Genomic DNA, 21,620 nt, shown 5'->3' with positions numbered 1-21,620 from the left:
TTGCTATTACTCCTGCTGCGCTTGGAATACTCACCTTTCCAGCAGGGGGCCTCCGGACACTTCACAGCACGTCCATGGTCCCGCGCTGCTCTGACCTCCTGACGTACGCACGCCGTTACCTGATGCGCTGTGTGACGTCAGGCGCAGAGCAGCGCAGAACGATGGAGTGTCGGTGGCGCCCCTGCTGGAAAGGTAAGTTGGTGAAACCGAGGGGGTGGGGGCGCAACTAAGGCCAGGCGGCCGGAGTGCACAGCGTCATAGCAACCAATGACGCTGTGCAATCAGGGTGTCAGGAGGAGCAGGGCAGCAGAGCTGATGGCACAATGGGGGCAGAGCTGATGGCACAATGGGGGCAGAGCTGATGGCACTGGGTGGGGAGAGCTGATGGCACTGGGGGATAGTGGAGCTGATGGCACTGGGGGTAACTGATGCACTTGGGCTGATCGCACAGTGGGGAACAAAGGGTGTTGGGGACTAATGGCAGGGCGTCTGAGTTTTTTTTAAAGGAAAACAGTCTATTATTTTCTTCTTATTAGAATACTCGATTAATCGTAAAAAATAATCGATAGAATACTCGATTACTAAAATAATCGTTTACTGCAGCCCTAGTTCCGGTGTCTGAATTGAACGTCGGATTAAAACAACGCTAGTGTGAAAGTAGCCTTACCATCTATTAGTGGGGGTGTATTTGTAAATACTTTATTTTTTTTATTTTTTATTATATACATTTGCGATTATGTACACTTGTCCTTTTTGATTGTGTGCATTCTATTACACAGTTATGGATTTTCCTCTGTAGCCGTTTTTCTGCGAGCCGTATAATGAGCATTGAATCCCTCTCCCACAATGTATTTTGTTCCTGCCATTAGATATATCCGCCTTATGATCCCTGCTTTACCTAAAGGGGACATTTGGTCCCTCTGCACCTCTCCCTCCTCCTTGCAGTACGGGGTTCGTAGCGCGGCGCTTGATATCTTCAGCGCTGATTCCGGCACGTACCTGAGTGACTGGGAGGGCAGACACGCGTCTGACATAAGGGTGGGTGGAGCCATGACATTTAAATAGCCGTCTTTTCGGCGGCCGCTTCACGGCCATTATAGCGCCCGAATGCTGCCCCATGTGAGAGGGGTTGTGTGCCCTTATTGCTACTATATTCTAAACCACTGCTCATAGCACTCTTCTGTTTGTTGGGCTCCTGAGGAGGCATCTAATGATGATGAAACGCGTCAAGCCCGCGTTACTTCATAGAAGGGCTATTTAGTTAGAGCAGGGCAAACAAGTTTTACTTAGCAAGCAGTAGGTTTTCTGTTTGGGCCAAGTCCCAACTGCATACATAGCAGTGACTGTGTGCGATTTGCCCGTGCCCTCTCCATTAATTAGAGAATAGTGGACATTTGCTTATTTAGTAACTACGGTTCATTCAAGAGTTATTTTTATTCTGCAAGTGACTTTGGACCGTGGATTTGATCTTCTATTGTCACCTGTCCATTGCCACTTGCATCTATTATTGCACCAGTGTTCCAATGATGGAATAGGGATTGGTTCAGAGCGGGGAAGCTGCCCTCAACCCCTGAATCATTGAGTGTAGATCCCTATATCCATTGATTTCAAAGAGTTATACCTGGTGCGACTGGCACTATTTCCATGTACCCCTAATTTCTTTGATTAATTGATGTTTTGTTTTTGTTTTTTTTTAATTTATTTATTTTTTTGTTGCAAAATACAGTACCAAAAATTACACCATTATTTCATCATGTAACAAATCCCCCTCTTACTTTATAACCACCCTCCCTCCACTCCCACCCCCACCCCTTTTCTTCCGCGGAGCGGCCGTAATACCAGCTGTTTCTGTTTAATATTTAAATTATTTGGTGTTATTTTTGATGTTATTTTTTCCACCTACCCCATATCCGCCGCCAAACTACTTTTTTTTTTTTCAGTATAGGCAAGGTTATATTCATAAAGCATTACCCTGTCCATATATTCTATCCATTCCTGGAAATTGGGGTATTTTATAGAACCCCAATATTTAACTATTATTATTTTAGCCAAAGCAATACCCCGTAACCAGAGTAATTGCTCAGTTTTATTTTTATTTATCTCTGGGAAGGTGCCCAGAATCACAAGGTCAATGCAAGCTTCATATTTCAGGGGGGAGCTGTTCTGTAATTTCTGAAATATTTTAGCCCAGTACTCTTTTATACCCAGGCATTCCCACAACAAGTGTTTATATTCACCTCTGTCTTTGTTACATTTGTAACAGTTCTGTTTCCTATCTTTATAAAGATTGTGTAAAAAAGCCGGTGTATAATAGAGACGGTGTATAATTTTTAGGAGAATCCATGCTTGGGCAGGGGAGACTGTGGACCTTTTAATATTTTTATAAACAATATCCCATGTAATGGGTTCCACGTTCTGCAGGTCCCTTTCCCATTTACCTTCAGCTCTAAATGTAATCTGATTAGTGTATTCGTGTTTTAACTTAGCATATATTAAAGATACAGCCGAAGTGTTTGACGTCATATCATAGCAGAAGTCTAAGAAGGAATGCTGTACAATATCTAAATATTTCTTATTTTCAGTGTAGTGTATAGCGTGTCGTAATTGTGCGTAGCGAAATTTATCAGTAAGTGTTGCTGAAATATCCAGAAGGATTTCATTTAAGGGTTTAATCTGTCCCCTATCAAAAACTTGTGAAATTAAATGTATCCCCTGTTTTTCCCAGTATCTAACGTCACCCATTTGCTTAATTTGTGGTAAATGTGTATTCCCCCACAGGGGAGTGTACTGAACTGCTTGGGATACTCCGACCATGCGTCGAACTTGTTGCCAGGTGTGCTCAAGTATTTATCTGAAAGGGTTTATTATTGTTTTCTTCTCAGAGGGGCCTTTCTCAAGAATAGAGAAGACATCCTCTCTAGGTCCAAAGTTCTCACTAAAAATAAGCCGTATGCATTTATTCTTTCGGTTCCTTACACACCATCTCAGCTGTGCAGCTAAGTAATATCCTTTTAGAAAAGGGGCGGAGATACCGCCCTCTTCTTTATAAAGGTACTGTATTTTGATTCTAACTCGTTTGCGCCCCCATATTAATTCATTAAAAAGACTCTCCAGTTTATTAAAGAACTTATCTTCTATCGTTATTGGACTTGCATTGAGTACGTATAGTAACATCGGTAATAGTGTCATTTTAATAAGCGCTATGCGATTAATTTGGGACAGAGGCAACCTTAACCATGTTCTAATTTTTCCCTTAACCTTGTCTATTATTGGGAGTATATTCAATTTCTCATAGTGTTTCAACTCAGACCCTATATGGATACCCAGATATAATAGCGATTCTGCTGGGGTCAGGACACTCACCCGATGGTTATAACCCGGTGGGACAGGGCGCCTCAATGGGAGAAATTTATATTTTTCCCAGTTTATCCCGTATCCAGAGAGGGATCCAAACTCGTCTATGATTTCCATAACCCTGGGTAGATTCCTATGGCCCTCCCCCAAAAATAATAGAGCATCGTCCGCATAGAGACTTATTTTGTCGGCCTCTCCCTCACATCCGAAGCCCTGTATCTCCCTATCTGCCCTAACTCTACATGCCATTGGCTCCAAAAACAGCGAGAAAAGTAAAGGGGAGAGGGGGCATCCCTGACGTGTTCCTCTGGTCAGGGGAAAGAGGGGGGAGTACTCCCCATTGACTCGAACCCTGGAGACCGGGTTTCGATAGAGAATCTGGACCCATCTAGTGAAGTATTCTCCCAGTCTCACTCGTGACATCACTCCCCAGAGGAAGGACCACTCCACCCTGTCAAACGCCTTAGCGGCGTCTAAGGACAGGATGGAGCAGTCCTCCCCACTCCCCATCTGGATGTTCAGAAAGGCCCTTCTTATGTTATCCTGAATATTCCTTTTAGGGATAAACCCGGTTTGGTCCTCATGAACCACTTTATGTATGACCGCTTTCAGTCTGTTGGCCAACAGTTTTGCGAGGATTTTATAGTCTGTGTTTAACAGAGCGATGGGGCGGTATGATGCAACTGACAACGGGTCCTTCTCCTTTTTTAGGATGAGTGTGATGGTTGCTTCCATCCATGAGGGGGGTAGGGAACCCAACGTCCATGATTGATTTAATACCTCCAACATTTGAGGGAGCATAGTCCCCTCATGTTTTCGATATATTTCGAATGGGAAGCCGTCCGACCCTGGGGACGTATTACCCTTGATGGTTTTTAACGTATTCTGTAGCTCACTCAATTGGATCGGTCTGTTCAGCCAATTTATATCTTGTTGGTCAAATTCAGGGATGTTAATATTTTCTAAATATTCATCTATTTTTCCTCCATGTTCTATAGGTCCAGCCTGATATAGCATAGAAAAATATCGGGTAAATTCCCCTAAGATGTTATCGGGGTCCCTTAAAATATTTCCCGCCTCTGTCCTAATTCCGTTAATATTATTACTACCCCTTTGATTTTTAACTATGGTGGATAATACTTTGCTTGGTTTACCGGATTCGCTAAAGGTCCTCAACCCCGAGAAGAACAGTTTGTTCTGTGCTTTGTTATATAAATATTGCTTATCCTCCTCCCGTGCTTTTTTTAATTGATGTTGTTTTTCAGGGGTATTGGTCTGAACAATCTCACTCATTATCCGACCAATCGTATCTTCTTTTTCTTTTTGAGTTTGCGCAAAAAACCTCTTCTGTTTCCTGATTTGATATGAGTATAAACCGCGCAGATATGCCTTTAAGGAGTCCCAAACCATATGTATATGTGTTGAGTTGATATTATCACTCCAAAAGAGTTTGATTTCCTCGTCGATCTTATCCACTTCTTTTATTAATGTAATCCAATGGGGGTTGAGTTTAAAAGTTATATTTTTACTAAATTTATTATTGTTATCCAGTATTACGGTAACCGGGGAATGATCAGAGATACCGTGGCTTTCATAGTTCATTTTTTTTACCCTGTTGATAAGTCCCGGGCTGGCGAGGGCCAGATCAACTCGTGACATGGACCTATAGGTCTTACTAAAACATGAATATACCTGCTTGTTACCGTAAAGAGATCGCCATATATCCACCAATGCCATTTCTTTACCAATTCGGAACAATAACGTATCGGAGCTGGTGTTTTGTTTATAATTGGTGATGGTGGATATCCTATCTAGTTTAATGTCCATGACCGAGTTGAAATCACCCATCACCAGCACCGGGCACTCTTCTCGTGCCGAGATGAACTCCATCAGTCTACTTAACACATATGTTGAAAAAGGTGGTGGGATATAAATAAAAGCAATTATACTCCTTTGTCCCTGCCACTCACAGTGAAGGAAAACATATCGACCCTCCTGATCGATTAGTTCTATTGGTACGTAATATACCTGTCTATGAACATATACGCTAATCCCGCGTGAATATATGGAGCAGCACGAATGATATTCATGGGAGGCCCATCTCCTTCTGCCGAGCGCCGCCACTTTTTCCTCTGTTAAGTGTGTCTCCAACAAAGCGACTATGGCTGGTAAATGTCTAGAGACCAGATCGAACACAGCACATCTCTTAATTTTATCCGCAAATCCGCGGACATTCCATGTCAAGATTCTAGACATTTTTATTTATTGTTTTAGTCCCTTTTTTTTTTTTTTTTGGCTCCTAATTTTAGGACGGCGCCGGGCAAAGGCAGAGGGGCACCCCCACGAATCCCGACCGCTCCAGCAGGAAGAAAAGATACCCCCGTGCTGACCTGCGGATCGCGGAATGCGATTCATAGGCCTCTAACATTGAGCTATCCCCCCCCCCTCCCAACACCGTCGACCCCCCCCAGCTCCCCCCTATATTGCTGCAGCTAGATTATTTAAGACCAATTGAGTCCATCCAATCGGCCGCCGCGCTTGGATTAATAAAGAAGTGAACGGTGTCTCCGTGAATCACCCGTAATTTCGCGGGGTACATCATGGAGTATTTTATTTGAGCCTGTATCAGTCTCTTCTTTACATCTTTATATTCTCTTCTTTTCTCCTGCGTGACTCTGGAAAAGTCCGGATATATCTCTATATTAGAGTCGTTGTACTTGACCGTCTGTATCTCTCTTTTCCACCTAAGAATATAGTCCCGATCTCTAGAAGAGACCATTTTAACTAACAAAGGTCTGGGCATTGAGCCTGGTGGAGGTTTTCTTGCTGGAATGCGATGTGCTCTCTCCACTATATATAATGAGGCTGCCTCTGCAGATAATACATTATCCAAGAGCCATTTTTGAATAAATTCTGTTGGATCATTTCTTTCTACTCCTTCCGGGAAGCCCACCAATTTAAAATTGCCTCTCCTAGATCTGTCCTCCAGATCTGTCAATTTTTCCTTCAGCATCTTATTATCGCTCTCCACTCTCTCCATCCTCCTCTTTATCTGATTGGTGTCTTTTTGCAGCTCAGAGGTGAGCGTTTCATATTCCTTAATGCGTTGTCTCATTTTATTTAGATCATCTCTTATTACTGAGATATCAGTCTGTACTGCTGCCACCGTGATTGTTAAAGTGCTTAGTGCTTGATTAGTTATGTTGACCGCATCCAGTATCCCTGTTAACTTAAGATCAATATTACATATCTGATTGTCCATTTCTGGTTCTTTACTTTCTCCTGCTCTGTTTCATGGGTTTTCACCGTCCTCTATCTGCATTGGCTGCTTCTGATTACTTCTTGTCTTACTTAGTATGGGTGAGGATTTAAGATATTTATCCAACTGCGTAATATTACTCCGGGCTGTACCACCCTTTGGTGAGGAGCTGCCAACCGATTTTCTATTCTGTGGCTTGGGTGCCATACTGGATTTTTTTTTTTTTTTTTTCCTCCTTCCCTTTTTCCCCCTTACACCCTCTTTTTCCCTCCTTTTCCTTTTCCTCCTTCTCCTCTCTCCTCTCACTCCTATAAGTCTGTCTTAGGCCGAGAGAAAGGGATACACAGCTATTTTTTTATTTTTTATTATTATTATTTTTTTTCCCCCTGATATTGTTATTATTATTATCATACAGTAGTAAAATACCAAAGAGCAGAAGATCTTACGTTCCTTAATCTCCCGATGTTCCAAAGTTCCCAGATTCCCGGATCTTGGAAGGCTGTTCAGGTAGAGATGGACCAGGTGTTTTCTGCGCCTTCCACCCACGTTAAGTATCAGCAAGCGGAGAGGTAAGCCTTGGCACTGCAGCCCCCCTAAAAAATAACATGGCAACAGTTCCGGGCAGCGTCTTTAAGTGAGGCGCAGCTGCTTTTATCCACTATTAAAGGAAGGACTTCACGATAAGCAGTAGCCCCCAAAAATTCTGGGCGAAAAAGGGGGGTGAGTTGTGCACTATGGTGTAAGTCACACTGTTGCACTGTTATAAGAGCCGGTTGTGCACTGTAGGGAGTGGAGAGAGGGGGAGCACATCCGTTTACAATGCTCAACTCCGAGAGTGAGACAGGGGGAGGCAGAGGTACAACTTCTGGAGGGGGCTCTATCCGCTCCTTCGGCACTGAAAACCAGCTCTTCCTGGAGCGCAGTACATACGTGCTGACAGCTTACCCATACAGCAGCTCATAGGAAATCTCAGGCTACACTGCAGAGCTGGGACTGACGCCGAGAGCGGTGGAGGGGTGAAGAGGCGGGTAAACAGGGGGGAGACACAGCTCCTGAGGGATTTCAAAGCCACACACTTGGCACTATTACCGCTGCTTGCCCCACCATGCTTCCTCCTGGGACGCTGTGTACCCGGCGATTCATTCAGTCAGCGGCTCTTGGAGGACCGCGTGTATCGCTGCTGTAGGGGCCGGAGCTGGAGTGGGGGCGGGGGGATCGCAGCACGTCCGAAATCACGTCATGCCGCCCTGCTCACTACCCAGCATGATTAATTGATGTTTAATAAAGTCTTTTTTGTTTTTTGTCTTTTAAATAACCCCCTTCACAAAATGGTTTTCCACTATTTTGATATTGAGGGCCTATCCTCATCATATTGCCATTGGACCGACACTGTGCTTTCCACTGATCAGATGTTCTGCAGTAGATGTCTAGTTGTGGAGCAGATTTAGCTCGTTTCATCTTAGCTGCTCCCACTGAAGTGATTGGTCACCGCCTCTGACCACAGCACAATGGATGGAGCGGTGGAGTTCTGGTGCCAGAGCTACTGTAGACCATCTGATTGGTAGGGGTGCTATAGTGCCCTAAAGCAAGGGTTCTTTGAACTATAGACATTTAATCCAGCTTCCCCTATGCAAAGTCATCAACTCATTACTCTATTTCAGTTTAAAGGGTTAACCTGCATTGATTTATACTTTTTAATACTGCATAACTGTATTTCATATGCATGTTGTCTTATATACTCTGTTTATTTGCACAGCACCGTGGAAAGGGTTAATGAACACAGAGACTTTTGGGACATTGAATGAGAAGCTGGTAATTTTCCACAGCTACCATAGGGTTGCAAAAGAGCATGTTTTAGAGGAAAAAAGACAGACGTTGTTTACCACCAAATTGCACGATTGGAGTCGGGAAGGAATTTTTTGTCCTCTTAAGTGGGGAGAATTCGCTTTCACCTCACATGTTTTTTTTTTTTGCCTTCCTCTGGATCAACTTGCAGGATAACAGGCCGAACTGGATGGACAGAGGTCTTTTTTTCGGCCTTATAAACAGTGTTACTATATTATTCAGACAGACTTACCTTTTTAATGTCTGGTTTAACTGTTATTATGTCAGAAAACCTATTTTTGTCTGGAAAAACTGCTGTGTTATTGCCTTTGAGTATCATGGAAGCTCTAATGCAAGTCTATGAGAGACGGGAGTTGTAACTTTGTATTTGTTATAGTGAGTTTCTCAACTCCACCCCTGCACTACAAGATTATAGTTAGTCTATAAATGGTTTATAAAGGATGGCAATCAGAGCCCATAGTGTTCTGCAGTTAAAGAACAGTGCTTCGAGGAGGATACTCTGCCAGACTGCATGAGTGACCAGAAAAAGACTCTGAGATGGGATACTTTGCCACAGACTCTAGGTCTCCAGCCTTTAGCCAGGAGACCCAGGACAGGTAGCTCAGGTCTTTCCTCAGCAAACTCTCAAACCCTTCTGTCAGGGAGGAGACTGGAGAAGACAGCCCTATGCCTTGCCTCTATTTATTTGCACCTGAATTTCTCCAGTAAAGAAGCATACTGGTTTACTTCAGACCCTGACTCTATGGACTCAATTCCCATAGGGGTGCATCTTACCATCCCTTCAGGAGAGCAGCAACACATGGTGACACTTCGTCGGAGTCTGTGGACACAGAGTTGAAGCGCTACCGCAGTACCAGGTATCAGACCCCTCAATCTCATCCAATCTGATAGTTATGGCCTATCTATCCTAATAAAATGCCATCAAGAAAACCCCTTTAATGACGTATGCATTTATTTAGAGCATTTGGTGGTTTAATGGACCAATCTTAAAGGGGTTGTCTGGGTTCAGAGCTGAACAGACATATCCCATTCTTCATCCAGGTAGCCCCTCTGAGGGGAGCATACGACATTTATTGCACAGGACAAGGGATTTTTCTGCAGATCCGGTGACGTTACAGGGTGTCTGCTAGGCGGAGGCTTCTGCCTAGCAGCTTTGCAGGTAACGTCACCGGCACTAATGGGCAGGCTTTAGCGGTGCCCTATCCTGTAAATCAACTGAGAAGCCTCCGCCCAGCAGAGTAAAAATGTAAACAAAAAAGAAAGAAAAAAACCATGAAATGCTCTGACGCTCTGATCATCTCAGAGGGGCTGGCTGGGTAAAAAAAGGGGATATGCCCGGATTCCGCTCTGACCCAGGACAACCCCTTTAATTTTTATTTATTGTGTGTGAGGAATATGGAGTTAGGAGTTCATCCCTGCCATTTTCTCCAGGAGAGGGCAGAGGAAATCAAACTCCACAGGGGGGCCCTGCTTCGAAGCGCAGCCAGAGAGCAGAGGTCAGAGAACTCTGCAAATCACACCTAACTTAGACAGCACGGAGGCCAATCTCATCCTGCAAGAAAGCCTCTCTGTAAGGGGTCTAAGCTAGTAACCAGTTCAATTAATTCCCTCAGACACCCTGGAACCAGGAATTCATGAAGAATTATGAATTGCCCGTCCATCACAGGCATAAGTCAGTTATATAGCTGCGACCCCGGGGCCAAAACGAACATGTCCCTGGTCGTAGTTTTGTGGTAGGATGCCAGGAAGAGGAGATACACAAATCTCCCCACAGAAACCTAATAATGGCACCATGTTTGGTCTCCACCTGTAGCCAGAACCCAGGTGTCCCTGATTGTCCCAGAACCATCTCCCTGTGACCTTCTGGTCTGGAGCTACGAGCCCTAATGGGTTTTGTGTTGGGAGGGACCTGGAAACCGCTGACATCACTGCCTTACAGCAAACCATTATTCATCACCACCCAAAGGACTACTCATCCATCCGGTAACTGACCCTTGTTCTGTTTAATCCTGTTTGTACCATACTACCTGTATTTGCACATCGGACCACAGTATATATTCTCTGTTATATTGTGTACTGTCTAGTGAGCCCTTAAGGCGATTAAATATATAATTTATTTAATCTTGTGCTGTCCTGTATCTTGATCACGAATCCCCATGTCCGTGTTTCAGCATAGTAATACGCTACTGCGGGTTGGTTTCTCCCGTTAGAGGACAGAGCTTATATCAAATGAGAAACTGGTGGCAGTCTACCCGGTGTAAGGAACCGTACTCACTTGACCAGTGTACAGAGGCAGGGACACCACAAAGTTCATCAAAGTCTTCTTTGTTTAGTCTTGTCCAAATATGTACAGCCGATAAATCCGGATCACAGCCGGGTCCAACAAACACAGCACACACTGACAGTGTTACCTCACACTGTCTACCTTCTTCCCCAGACTGAGACAGACCTAAGTCCAGCAGCAGGATTAAATAGAATCCCTGGACATGAGCATGCCCCAAGTCCCGGACTGGAGCATGGGGAACAGGCACCCACCCAGCATTATGCCTGTTCCCAGTAAAAGCCCGAACCGGACTAGCTGGAACCAGCTATGTTATCTATCATGGTGTCCACCAACTACCTTAGTGGACACCTAATCTAGGGGCCTTTACTCCACCAAGGCCGGGCACCCTGGTGACACATTCCCAGTGCAAACAAAACCTCTTTTAGAATGCTTCCTGCAGCATTATGGGTGACACATGTCTCCCATCATAGATGACTCCTGTCACTGCCTCACACCAGGCTGAGAAAGCACTGTTTCACTGCTCTCTCAGCTTGTCAGGGTTGTGAGTGCGTGTGGAGTTACGTGAACCACCGTCGCTCACCCCCCTGCCTCTATGTGCCCATGTGGACAGGAGGCAACTGTGTAAACTGTACCAAGCTGACCTCACATGCTCCTCCGGGAGGGTGTAACGTCACGTCTTGGTAACCAGTGACTATACCGTGTCTCATGAGCTCGACGTAGTTGACGTCAGGTGGGGCAGCGAGGTGCAGTATTTGTCACAGTGCTGCCTACCTAATTTTTGCAACTTTTGTTGACATGACTCATAGGGCTTTTCATTAATATGTTTTTCAGAGATTTATTTTCTTTTTAATTCAAACTCCAGCTGTTTATTCTTTAAATATGCAGATTGAACCCAAAATTGGTTCCCTGTTATGGTCATATTGATAGTTTTGTTTTGTTTTTTTGCTTCGTCTTTTGCTTCATTCTCACTTGTATTTTATTATATATTTTGATTCTTTTAAAATATATTTTGGCCTATGGGACATTTACACATCACTATAACTGGGGCATCCAAATGTGACGAGTGAAGCTTCTGCACCATAACGGCCCCTGCCTGGCAAGGTAGAAACCACTATGTGCACAAAACAAGCAATCACCTACAGAATATATTAAGGGGCAGTGTCCAAAACCATCCATAGAAACAGTAAAGGATCACTACCCCCCTTTAAACCCGAGGTATCGTCATTACTTGTAGAAGTATTGTCAGGTGTAAGACATATTATCTCTGTATCACCATACAATAATAGGAATGAAAATAGTCATAGGAAACAAAATGATCAAAAATTCTATATATCCAATAAACATATTTTATATCAAATCTTCAATTATAAAACAAACAATCCAGAGCTGGTGGGACATACAAAGAAGAAAATAACCAAGGATTCACCCACTGGTAAATTCATGTGAGATGAGTGAACCACATGACTTCTACAAATACAGGGGTGGCGGGGACCCCACTTGTTGGGTTTATCTAGAGGTACATTTTGTTCAGGGTGTGCAGATTAAGATGGTATTCCTTTAGGAGGGCGAGTAATGGCTTCTATGTAATGAGGCAATCCTAGCCTGGGTCACTTGTTGGGAGAACTTGCACATTACTGATAAAACCCAGTAAGAGCTGACAGTTTATGGACAAGCTCATATTTGATGTTTTGTATTTTACAAATACTTATAAAAGGTAGAACAGACCGGGGCTGGAATAGGTAGATAGCTATCTTTTTATATCAGGCCCTATAGGATTTTTTTTTAATTTCCTCTGACCAAACATTTTTGTTTAGAGGGGATATATATACAGTATAAACTTTCACTCGGCCACCCCTCGTAACTTAAAACAAGGTTCTGTTTAATCTCCCTGCAAAAAGAAGTATCTGACTGAATAAAGCCAGTTAGTGACACTGACTACCATAAAAACACATAAGGGAGGTCACTAAAGGGCTAAGCATTGATATGGCGTCTCTCTGTGAGTATTTTTCTGATGTGCAACAAGAGATGATTTCTGCATAAAACATTTCCCACATTCTGTGCATGAAAATGGCTTCTCTCCTGTGTGATTTCTCTGATGTACAACAAGATGTGATTTATGGTTAAAACATTTCCCACATTCTGAACATGAAAATGGCTTCTCTCCTGTGTGAATTCTCTGATGTACAACAAGACCTGATTTATCCTTAAAACATTTCCCACATTCTGAACATGAAAATGGCTTCTCCCCGGTGTGAATTCTCTGATGTATAATAATAGCTGCTTTCTGATTAAAACATTTCCCACATTCTGAACATGAATAGGTCTTCTCTCTTACATGAGCTGTTGGATGTTTAACACCTTTTCTGTAACTTTTATTCTGTGTTACAGTCTGTGATGAATCAGAAGATCGGACCAGTTTAAAAGGATCAAATAATAAATTTTTTCTGTGATTGGTTGAATATATATCTTGGATATTGGCATGCTCTTCATATATATCTTGTATGATACCACGATCATCTACTTCAAAATCTGAAGATAGCAGATGTTTCTCTAAGTTCCTGGTACAGTCATCTGCCAAGAACAAAAGACATTTTATTGATGAATTATATAGCAAAATATTTTATTGACATTTTATTACATTTCAGTATAAAAAAAATCCACAGAAAGGTATGGCACAAAATACAAGAATTAACTGACTAAAACAGTGGTGGCCAAAAAGATCACCATCTAATAGTAAAACGAGGGGCATAACTAGGCCAGCTTGGCCTCCACCTTCAGCAACTTCCCTGCAACCTCCACCCAATCAGTAATTTTAAATACATATAAATAAAACATTTCCTAACGCTGGACAAGAGGAGCGGAATGTCCCCTTAGTTCCCCACACCATAGTTATCTCCCCTAACAGTCTCTTTCACAGTAGAATTCACATTTAGTGCCCTATGGAGAATGTGCCCTTGATGTCTCCAAACAGTAGTTATGCCCCTTACAATAATGATTCCCCTTACTGGCCCCACACAGTAGTTATGCCCCCTTTGTGTCCCCTTCTACAGTAGTGCTGTCCCTTAGTGCCCCTTACAATAGTGAAGCTCCTTAATACCGAGCACATCATGCTCTTCCCAGCAGCAGACGTGATGTGATGACGTCATCTCTCCTGCTGAGCTGAGGAGAGCGCACAGGCCGGGGGATTATCTCAGGTCTGTGCGCTCTACCTCTCAGCCCAGCAGGTACAATGACATCACTGTATCACACCTGCTGCTGGGGAGAGTGCAGGCCGGGGAATGAGACCTGGGCTATAATGGATGACAGATACAGCAGCTGGACTCGGAGGGAGGAGAGTAGAATGGACAGTAGGAAGCACAGCCCTGTCACTCAAGTAAACAAACTGGATGGCACGCTCCATAAAATCTTCCTTTGTTTTGTGGATTAACCCCTTAAGGACCCATGACGTACATGTACAGTACATCATTTCTGTCTTGGACTTAAAAACTAGTGAAGTTTTGTGGCTGCCTTCCATGAGAGCCTGCGAGATCCAGCCCCTTGTATTACACTGTCTAATATACTTACAGCCAATGCATTACAATACAGAAGTATTGGAATGCATTGTAAAGGGGATCAGACCCCAAAAAGTTGAAGTCCCAGAGTGGGACAAAAAAAAGTGAAAAAAGAAGTTAAAATAATAAAGTTTCACAAAAAAAATTAAAAGTTTCAAGTAAAAAAAAAAAGCAACCTTTTCCCAAAATAATTTTTTTTTTAAAAAAATAGGGAAAAAGTCCATATCGACTGGCTCTTTAAAAATATTATATGACCTAACCCCTTAGGTGAACACCGTCAAAATAAAATAAAAACTGTTCTAAAAAAACATTTTTTTGTCACCTTACATCACTAAAAGTGCAACATCATGCGATTAAAAAGGCATATGCCCCCCAAAATAGTACCAATCTAACAGTCACCTCATCCCGCCAAAAAATAAGGCTCTACCTAAAACTTTTGCCTAAAAAATAAAAAAAAACTATGGCTCTCAGACTATGGAGACACTAAAACATGATTTTTTTCAATTCAAAAATGCAGTTATTGTGTAAAACTTAAATAAATTAAAAAAAAGTATACATTAGGTATTGCTGCGTCTGTAAGAATCTGAATCTTTAACCCCTCAGATAATTTATGTAATATTTATGTAGGTCGTTATGGACGCGGCAATACCAAACATATGGGGGAGATTTTTATTTTCTTGCAATTTTTTTCATTACTACTTTGTAGTTCCACAAGGGACTGCTTTATTATTGATTTAAAAATGCAATGCATTATCTCTATAGTGTATTGCATTTTAATGTCAGTGCTATTCTGACATTGACCAGCAGGCTGCGCCAGAGAGGAAATTACTCAAGGCTGGTCTGGGGCCTGCACAAGACCCCAGCCAGCCTTCACACACATCGGCACCCCGCAATCGCATTTACAGGGTGCTGATGAGAGACAGAGGGAGTCTGCTTCCTCTGTCAGCACTTTACATGCGGCAGGCGCCATTGCCCACGGCATGTAAAGTGTTAAACAGCCTGGATCAGCACTCCTGCCAGTCCGTGCTGTTAGAGCAGGGCCCGGCTCTCACATGGCTAGTGGGGCAGAAAGATTCCATCATTCCAGCTGCTTCTATGAGTCTTCAAGAGTTCACTGAAAATTGCTAGAAAACCATAAGGAACAACCAAAAAGATGTGTCCAAGCCATATTTTAGACAATGCTAGGACTGGCTGTTAGGAAGGAAGGAAGAAGCGAAGAGGCAGAAGAGAAAAGAAAAGTGCTACAGAAGAGAAAACCTGGAGGGGCCAGAGCAAAGACAGGGACTGGAGAGACATGAGAAGACCTCTGTATAGTAACTACACTGTACTGTAGAGGGATAGGAATTTGTGGTTTAGTTACCAAATGGTCTTGGGAGTAACTTTATTATTAGTAGTAATTATTAGTAATTGCTATTGTGTACAAGTCTCTCCGTATGTGATATTTATTTTTGTTCCTTTATACTTTCATATATACTCATCAATAATAATAATAATAATAATAATTGTAATATCCTTATTCCCACATTGCACAATATATCAATTTTTTGGTATTTACTTAGTGGTCACTACTCACCTGGGCGGTTATCTGTAGGAATGTCCTCTGTACTCTGCTCATCACCCCTCACATATGTCTCTGTAGGATTAATATTGTTCAGATCTTCACCCGGATACACAAGCTGTGAAAGAAATATTGTAGAAGTCATCAGACGGTTGGAGAAGTCGTGTGGAAGGTTTTATAGGACCTGAAAAGATCAGTAATTAGAAGGATGACCAAAAATGACCGGACAGCAGGAGTTATCTGACCCAAATATCTGCAGGTCTCCTGTATAAATCCAATCTGATTACTTCGTTATTCCAACCAGTTTGCAATGCAGGGAGAGTAGCCCTTATATTCCATCCCTAACATTACATTGTGTGTATATAACATTACATTGTTGTGCACCTGTTGCCCTTGCTGGCCACCCCAGGCTTGTGAAGCCGATATCAAGCACCTGGCAGGAGACAGTCTGATAACGATAACGAATGGGGCACACTATCTGTTTTATCCATCGCTTATAACAGCGAGGAACATGTGATGCACTCAGCTTTTATGATGTATTCAGCTCCCATTATAAGGTCTGCCTTATTGGTCTCATTTTTCGGATAAAGTATGGTATTTACACCTTCGGAATGTATTCAGCTATCATTCCTCGGATAAAGTATGTTATCGTTACATCCTAAGTATATTCAGCTATTATTGACCCCCCGAGGAACCTGTTTGGGGGAAACGCGTCGTGGTATTATTACCAAATCACGCAGTATTATTACTAAATTACAATCAAGGGATTTTTTCTCACAATTTTTTTCACTAATTTTCTATCCAGGGGTATTATCACCATCTAGGGCTTCCTAGGTCCAGGCAGGCACGAGGACAGGGAAATCCCACCATCAGGGATTGTCCCTGGGCTGAGGTCTAATCAGGGCCTGTACAGGGAGAGTTTCCCCAGGTACTAGTATCATTGCCCTAGGCCTTTTTACCCATGCCACCACAAGTGTCCTAGTTTTTTCCCTCATTGAAGTTACCTACATATTTTGTCATCCAGACTATCCGGTGGATGTCACATGTATGGTGGTAGCTGGGCTACATCTTTGCCCATTATCATTTGTTTTCTACTCACTTATGAATTTAGGGAGATTATTATTTTTATCTTTATTAAAAGTAAAGTTTTAAGGGTTCGATTGTTTCAACGTTTAGTACTGTGTATCCGATAAGCCAAAATTCATTTGATCCGTGGCTTATTTGCCTCCTCGGAATGGGCATAATCATATGATCTGCTGCAGCCGATGACTGGAAGCAGGTGATCATGCCTGTGCCGGTGAGAAAGCAAATATTTACTGGAAGATGGACATAATGGAGCCAGCATGCATAACCGGGACTGAGGGTAGCAGGTACGTATGACTCTTTCCATAGTAGAGGCTGCGGACACGTGTGAAAAGTTACTTATTCCTGAACAAACCCTTTAATGCTGTCTTCCTGTTCGATCTAGAAGTTTTGGGATGACTGCAGGCATGAAGATACTCTACCTAGTATAACGGACAGGAGAGAACACAGGAGAGATGAGAACGGATTATCACCACTAGAACACCCTGCTTATCACTGTCTATAGTGTAAGGACAGGAGAGGTGAGAACTGATTATCTATCACCAGTAGAACCCCCTGCTTATCACTGCTTATAGTGTAAGGACAGGAGAAAACAGAAGAAGCAAGAACTGATTATTATCACTACTAGAACACCCTGCTTATCACTGTCTATAGTATAAGGACAGGAGAGAACACAGGAGAGGTGAGAACTGATTATCTATCACCACTAGAACCCCCTGCTTATCACTGCTTATAGTGTAAGGACAGGAGAGAAAACAGAAGAAGCAAGAACTGATTATTGGAAAGTAGATAAAGAGATCCGCTCACTTCTGTTCTCTCAGGGTAGGTGCTCCAAACCAAAAATTGAGACACCCCTCAAAGCTTTGTATAGGAATATGGGATAGGCACTCATATATGGAAATATAGGACACTATTTATTATGTTAATAATAGCACATGCAATAAAATGAAAATACAATATAAATGGATAAAATAGTACATCAAACACAGTATCCCTAATCGGTTAAACTTTATAAATTATTCTCATAAACCAATCCTATATTTTATTACAAAATCGCACCGATTGTGCTAATAAGTCACTATGCGTTGATAATGTCCCGTATCAACAAGAGTTGAGTCCAGGGATAAATGATATTCAAATAGCGCTCCGCACACTTTATACTTTTTGTGAACAGTATCTATTCTTATTGTGCCGACTATACACTGTTTCGAACAGTTGTAATTGAATTGCTGGAAAGGAAAGTCCTTGGTAGGTGACAAATGGAATTTGCTCTTATTCACTTCACCTCCTCATATCTTAATAGTGTGCCTCATAACATTTTACCCACAAGTGTGGGCTTACCTCCGCCTGTGCTGTTGTTTTGATGGGACTTGTTAGTAAATCTTTCCTCCGTTCTCTGTGCCGGCATCCCGGCTGCGGAGTTGTTAGCGTCCCTCGTGTCTCTCACAGCTGATCGTCAGGTGATAGTCCTATGTGAGGATCACGACTCTTTGCTTCCAGGCGCTGGTAGATGACGTATTGAGGTCTTTTGTTACAGAATGAAAAGAATCCTTCTTTTTGTCATAGCGCACTAGATTCCATGGAAAATTCGGGGTATCTATCCAGGATTCACGCCAAACGCGTTTCGGGGAAACGCTTTCCCCTTCCTCAGTGGCATACCCCGATTCCGTAAGTCAGTGTATTTTATAGTTAGTATTGGTATTTCAGAAAGTCCGGTCTGGATCTTGGTTATATCCAAAGTCCGGTCTGGATCCAATTCCTGGATGTCATTTTATTTCATTGCGGCTTGTTTGCGATTTAGGTGCGTTTTTTTATGTTAAGGTGCGTTTTTCCTGCTATACTTGCAATTTTATATATATGACTTAGTCCATTGAGAATTATTTCATGTTAGGCCCTCCATTGTTATATTCTACCTTGCAATATTCGATGCAAGGGAGTACCTTGTATTATCTTATATATTTCAATAAAGGCAACAAAAGCAATCTCAATACAATATAAAAAAAAAAATTGGGGATATATAGCATAAGAAATAGAGGTAAAATATAAAGCTAATAAATATACACTTACCTAAAGAATTATTAGGAACACTATACTAATACGGTGTTGGACCCCCTTTTGCCTTCAGAACTGCCTTAATTCTACGTGGCATTGATTCCACAAGGTGCTGATAGCATTCTTTAGAAATGTTGGCCCATATTGATAGGATAGCATCTTGCAGTTGATGGAGATTTGAGGGATCCACATCCAGGGCACGAAGCTCCTGTTCCACCACATCCCAAAGATGCTCTATTGGGTTGAGATCTGGTGACTGTGGGGGCCATTTTAGTACAGTGAACTCATTGTCATGTTCAAGAAACCAATTTGAAATGATTAGAGCTTTGTGACATGGTGCATTATCCTGCTGGAAGTAGCCATCAGAGGATGGATACATGTTCTCATTCTGTTTACGCCAAATTCGGACTCTACCATTTGAATGTCTCAACAGAAATCGAGACTCATCAGACCAGGCAACATTTTTCCAGTCTTCAACAGTCCAATTTTGGTGAGCTCGTGCAAATTGTAGCCTCTTTTTCCTATTTGTAGTGGAGATGAGTGGTACCCGGTGGGGTCTTCTGCTGTTGTAGCCCATCCGCCTCAAGGTTGTGCGTGTTGTGGCTTCACAAATGCTTTGCTGCATACCTCGGTTGCAACGAGTGGTTATTTCAGTCAACGTTGTTCTTCTATCAGCTTGAATCAGTCGGCCCATTCTCCTCTGACCTCTAGCATCCACAAGGCATTTTTGCCGACAGGACTGCCGCATACTGGATGTTTTTCCCTTTTCACACCATTCTTTGTAACCCCTAGAAATGGTTGTGCGTGAAAATCCCAGTCACTGAGCAGATTGTGAAATACTCAGACCGGCCCGTCTGGCACCAACAACCATGCCACGCTCAAAATTGCTTAAATCACCTTTCTTTCCCATTCTGACATTCAGTTTGGAGTTCAGGAGATTGTCTTGACCAGGACCACACCCTTAAATGCATTGAAGCAACTGCCATGTGATTGGTTGACTAGATAATTGCATTAATGAGAAATAGAACAGGTGTTCCTAATAATTCTTTAGGTGAGTGTATATCTTTTATTATGTATTCTTCATTCCTATCTATTAGGGTCTAAATAGGTAATGTAGTTTAATTGTGTCATGTATGGTGTACATTGTATATTCTACATTGCGTATCTCTCATGTCTTTATATTTTCCTGATGTAGGGCTCGTATTGCGATTGAACAAGTGAGGGCCCATATTTTGGTCGAATCATGTAATATATATGTTGTAATTGGGCACGCTATGCAGTGATCATGGAAAGATGTATCTATCCCTTTGGAAATATTTATATCTATATCCATTTATCTTTATTTATATATGCACCCTTGTCCTCTGAACGATCGATATCTCCCATATTGATCCCATATGCATGATTCCCTACCAGTCAAGGCCAGATCGCATTGTTCACCCACGAACATATGCGGGCTGCCATCTTTTTTCACAAGTCCAGCGAGGCAAAGTTAAGCCCTTACCTGTGCCTGTGCCACGAGCCGGTCTGAAAACAAATGCGGTCACCGGGAGCAGGCAGTTCCGATAACAGCCCGATGAAGGCCCCGGTGGCTGTTCTCGGAACTGCCTGCTCCCGCTGACCGCACTTGTTTTCAGACTGGCTCGCACACAGGCACAGGTAAGGGCTTACCTGTGCCTCGCCGGACTTGTGAAAAAAGATGGCAGCCCGCATATGTTTGCGGGCGAACAATGCGAACTGGCCATCACTGTTCCCTACTACTAGGGTTGATGTGTTGGATACATTTAAGGTATTGTGGTATCTTGTTTACCTGACCAGCTGATGCAGCGCTCTGCTGTGATGCGCTGTGCGCCGGGTCACATGGGGACACCGCTACGCCTCCTGACGAGTGCGGCGGCGCCATTGTGGGCTCGGCGTGCATCATCAGGTATGAAGCGCTCAATATTAGGCACCAGCTGCTGTGATTTTCTATTGAGACCACACGTGTTTGGGATCTATGGGGGATATGGCTACATTTTCATTCACCTCCCGACGAAGCTGAGACGAAACGCGCGTCGAGGTTCCTATCCTGACCTGTGCCTGCTGTTTTCACCCCCCATCATGTCTTGTGGTATGCTTTGATTTCTATTAGTAGTTATTTGCTGTGCTCCTCTATATCCTTCATTATAAGGTTCTGTGCATTATTATCTTTTGAGGGTCTAACCTCTCCCTCTATTGCTAGATTCTAGCGTCTGCTTTATTTTTCCTTAACTGTATTTTGAGTTGAGCCCTGTCTGGTGGTTATGTACCAGGGTGATGACCATATGTTTTTTATTCAGCAGTAGCAGCATCATTAGTGCTACTTTATGTGGAATCACCTTGATATACACCATCGGCATACTTGACAGGTCTTCCATCTTTTGGTGGGTAACAGCGGCATAGGCCAGTGGATTGCGGCATCAGTTTTTCTGCTGGTTCTTCATTTTTTGTTATTTCTAGTATTTTATAAATCATGATATGTTTATTACAATTAAATAAATTATATTTTTGGAATATTTTGGGCATTCTTTTGTTGTTTGTTCTCTAACAACATTGTAGGTTTATATAGTAGAGGCCTGAGCCTGGCAGGCAGGTTCCCCCAGAAGTATCTTGCTG

General features: G+C 42.7%; 1 protein-coding gene and 1 pseudogene across 1 annotated transcript in view; one reads left to right on the top strand and one right to left on the bottom strand.

Annotated features, from left to right (window-relative positions):
* LOC121003519 overlaps positions 1–21,620 on the bottom strand; it is an 869,303-nt pseudogene that overhangs the window by 312,100 nt on the left and 535,583 nt on the right.
* LOC121003546 (zinc finger protein 22-like) overlaps positions 1–21,620 on the top strand; it is a 717,821-nt gene that overhangs the window by 504,986 nt on the left and 191,215 nt on the right. The window lies entirely within an intron of this gene.

The sequence above is a fragment of the Bufo bufo genome, chromosome 6, assembly GCF_905171765.1.
Source record: "Bufo bufo chromosome 6, aBufBuf1.1, whole genome shotgun sequence".
NCBI lineage: Eukaryota > Metazoa > Chordata > Amphibia > Anura > Bufonidae > Bufo > Bufo bufo.
Note: the sequence above shows the minus strand (reverse complement) of the source record. Positions and strands in the feature narration are given on the sequence as shown.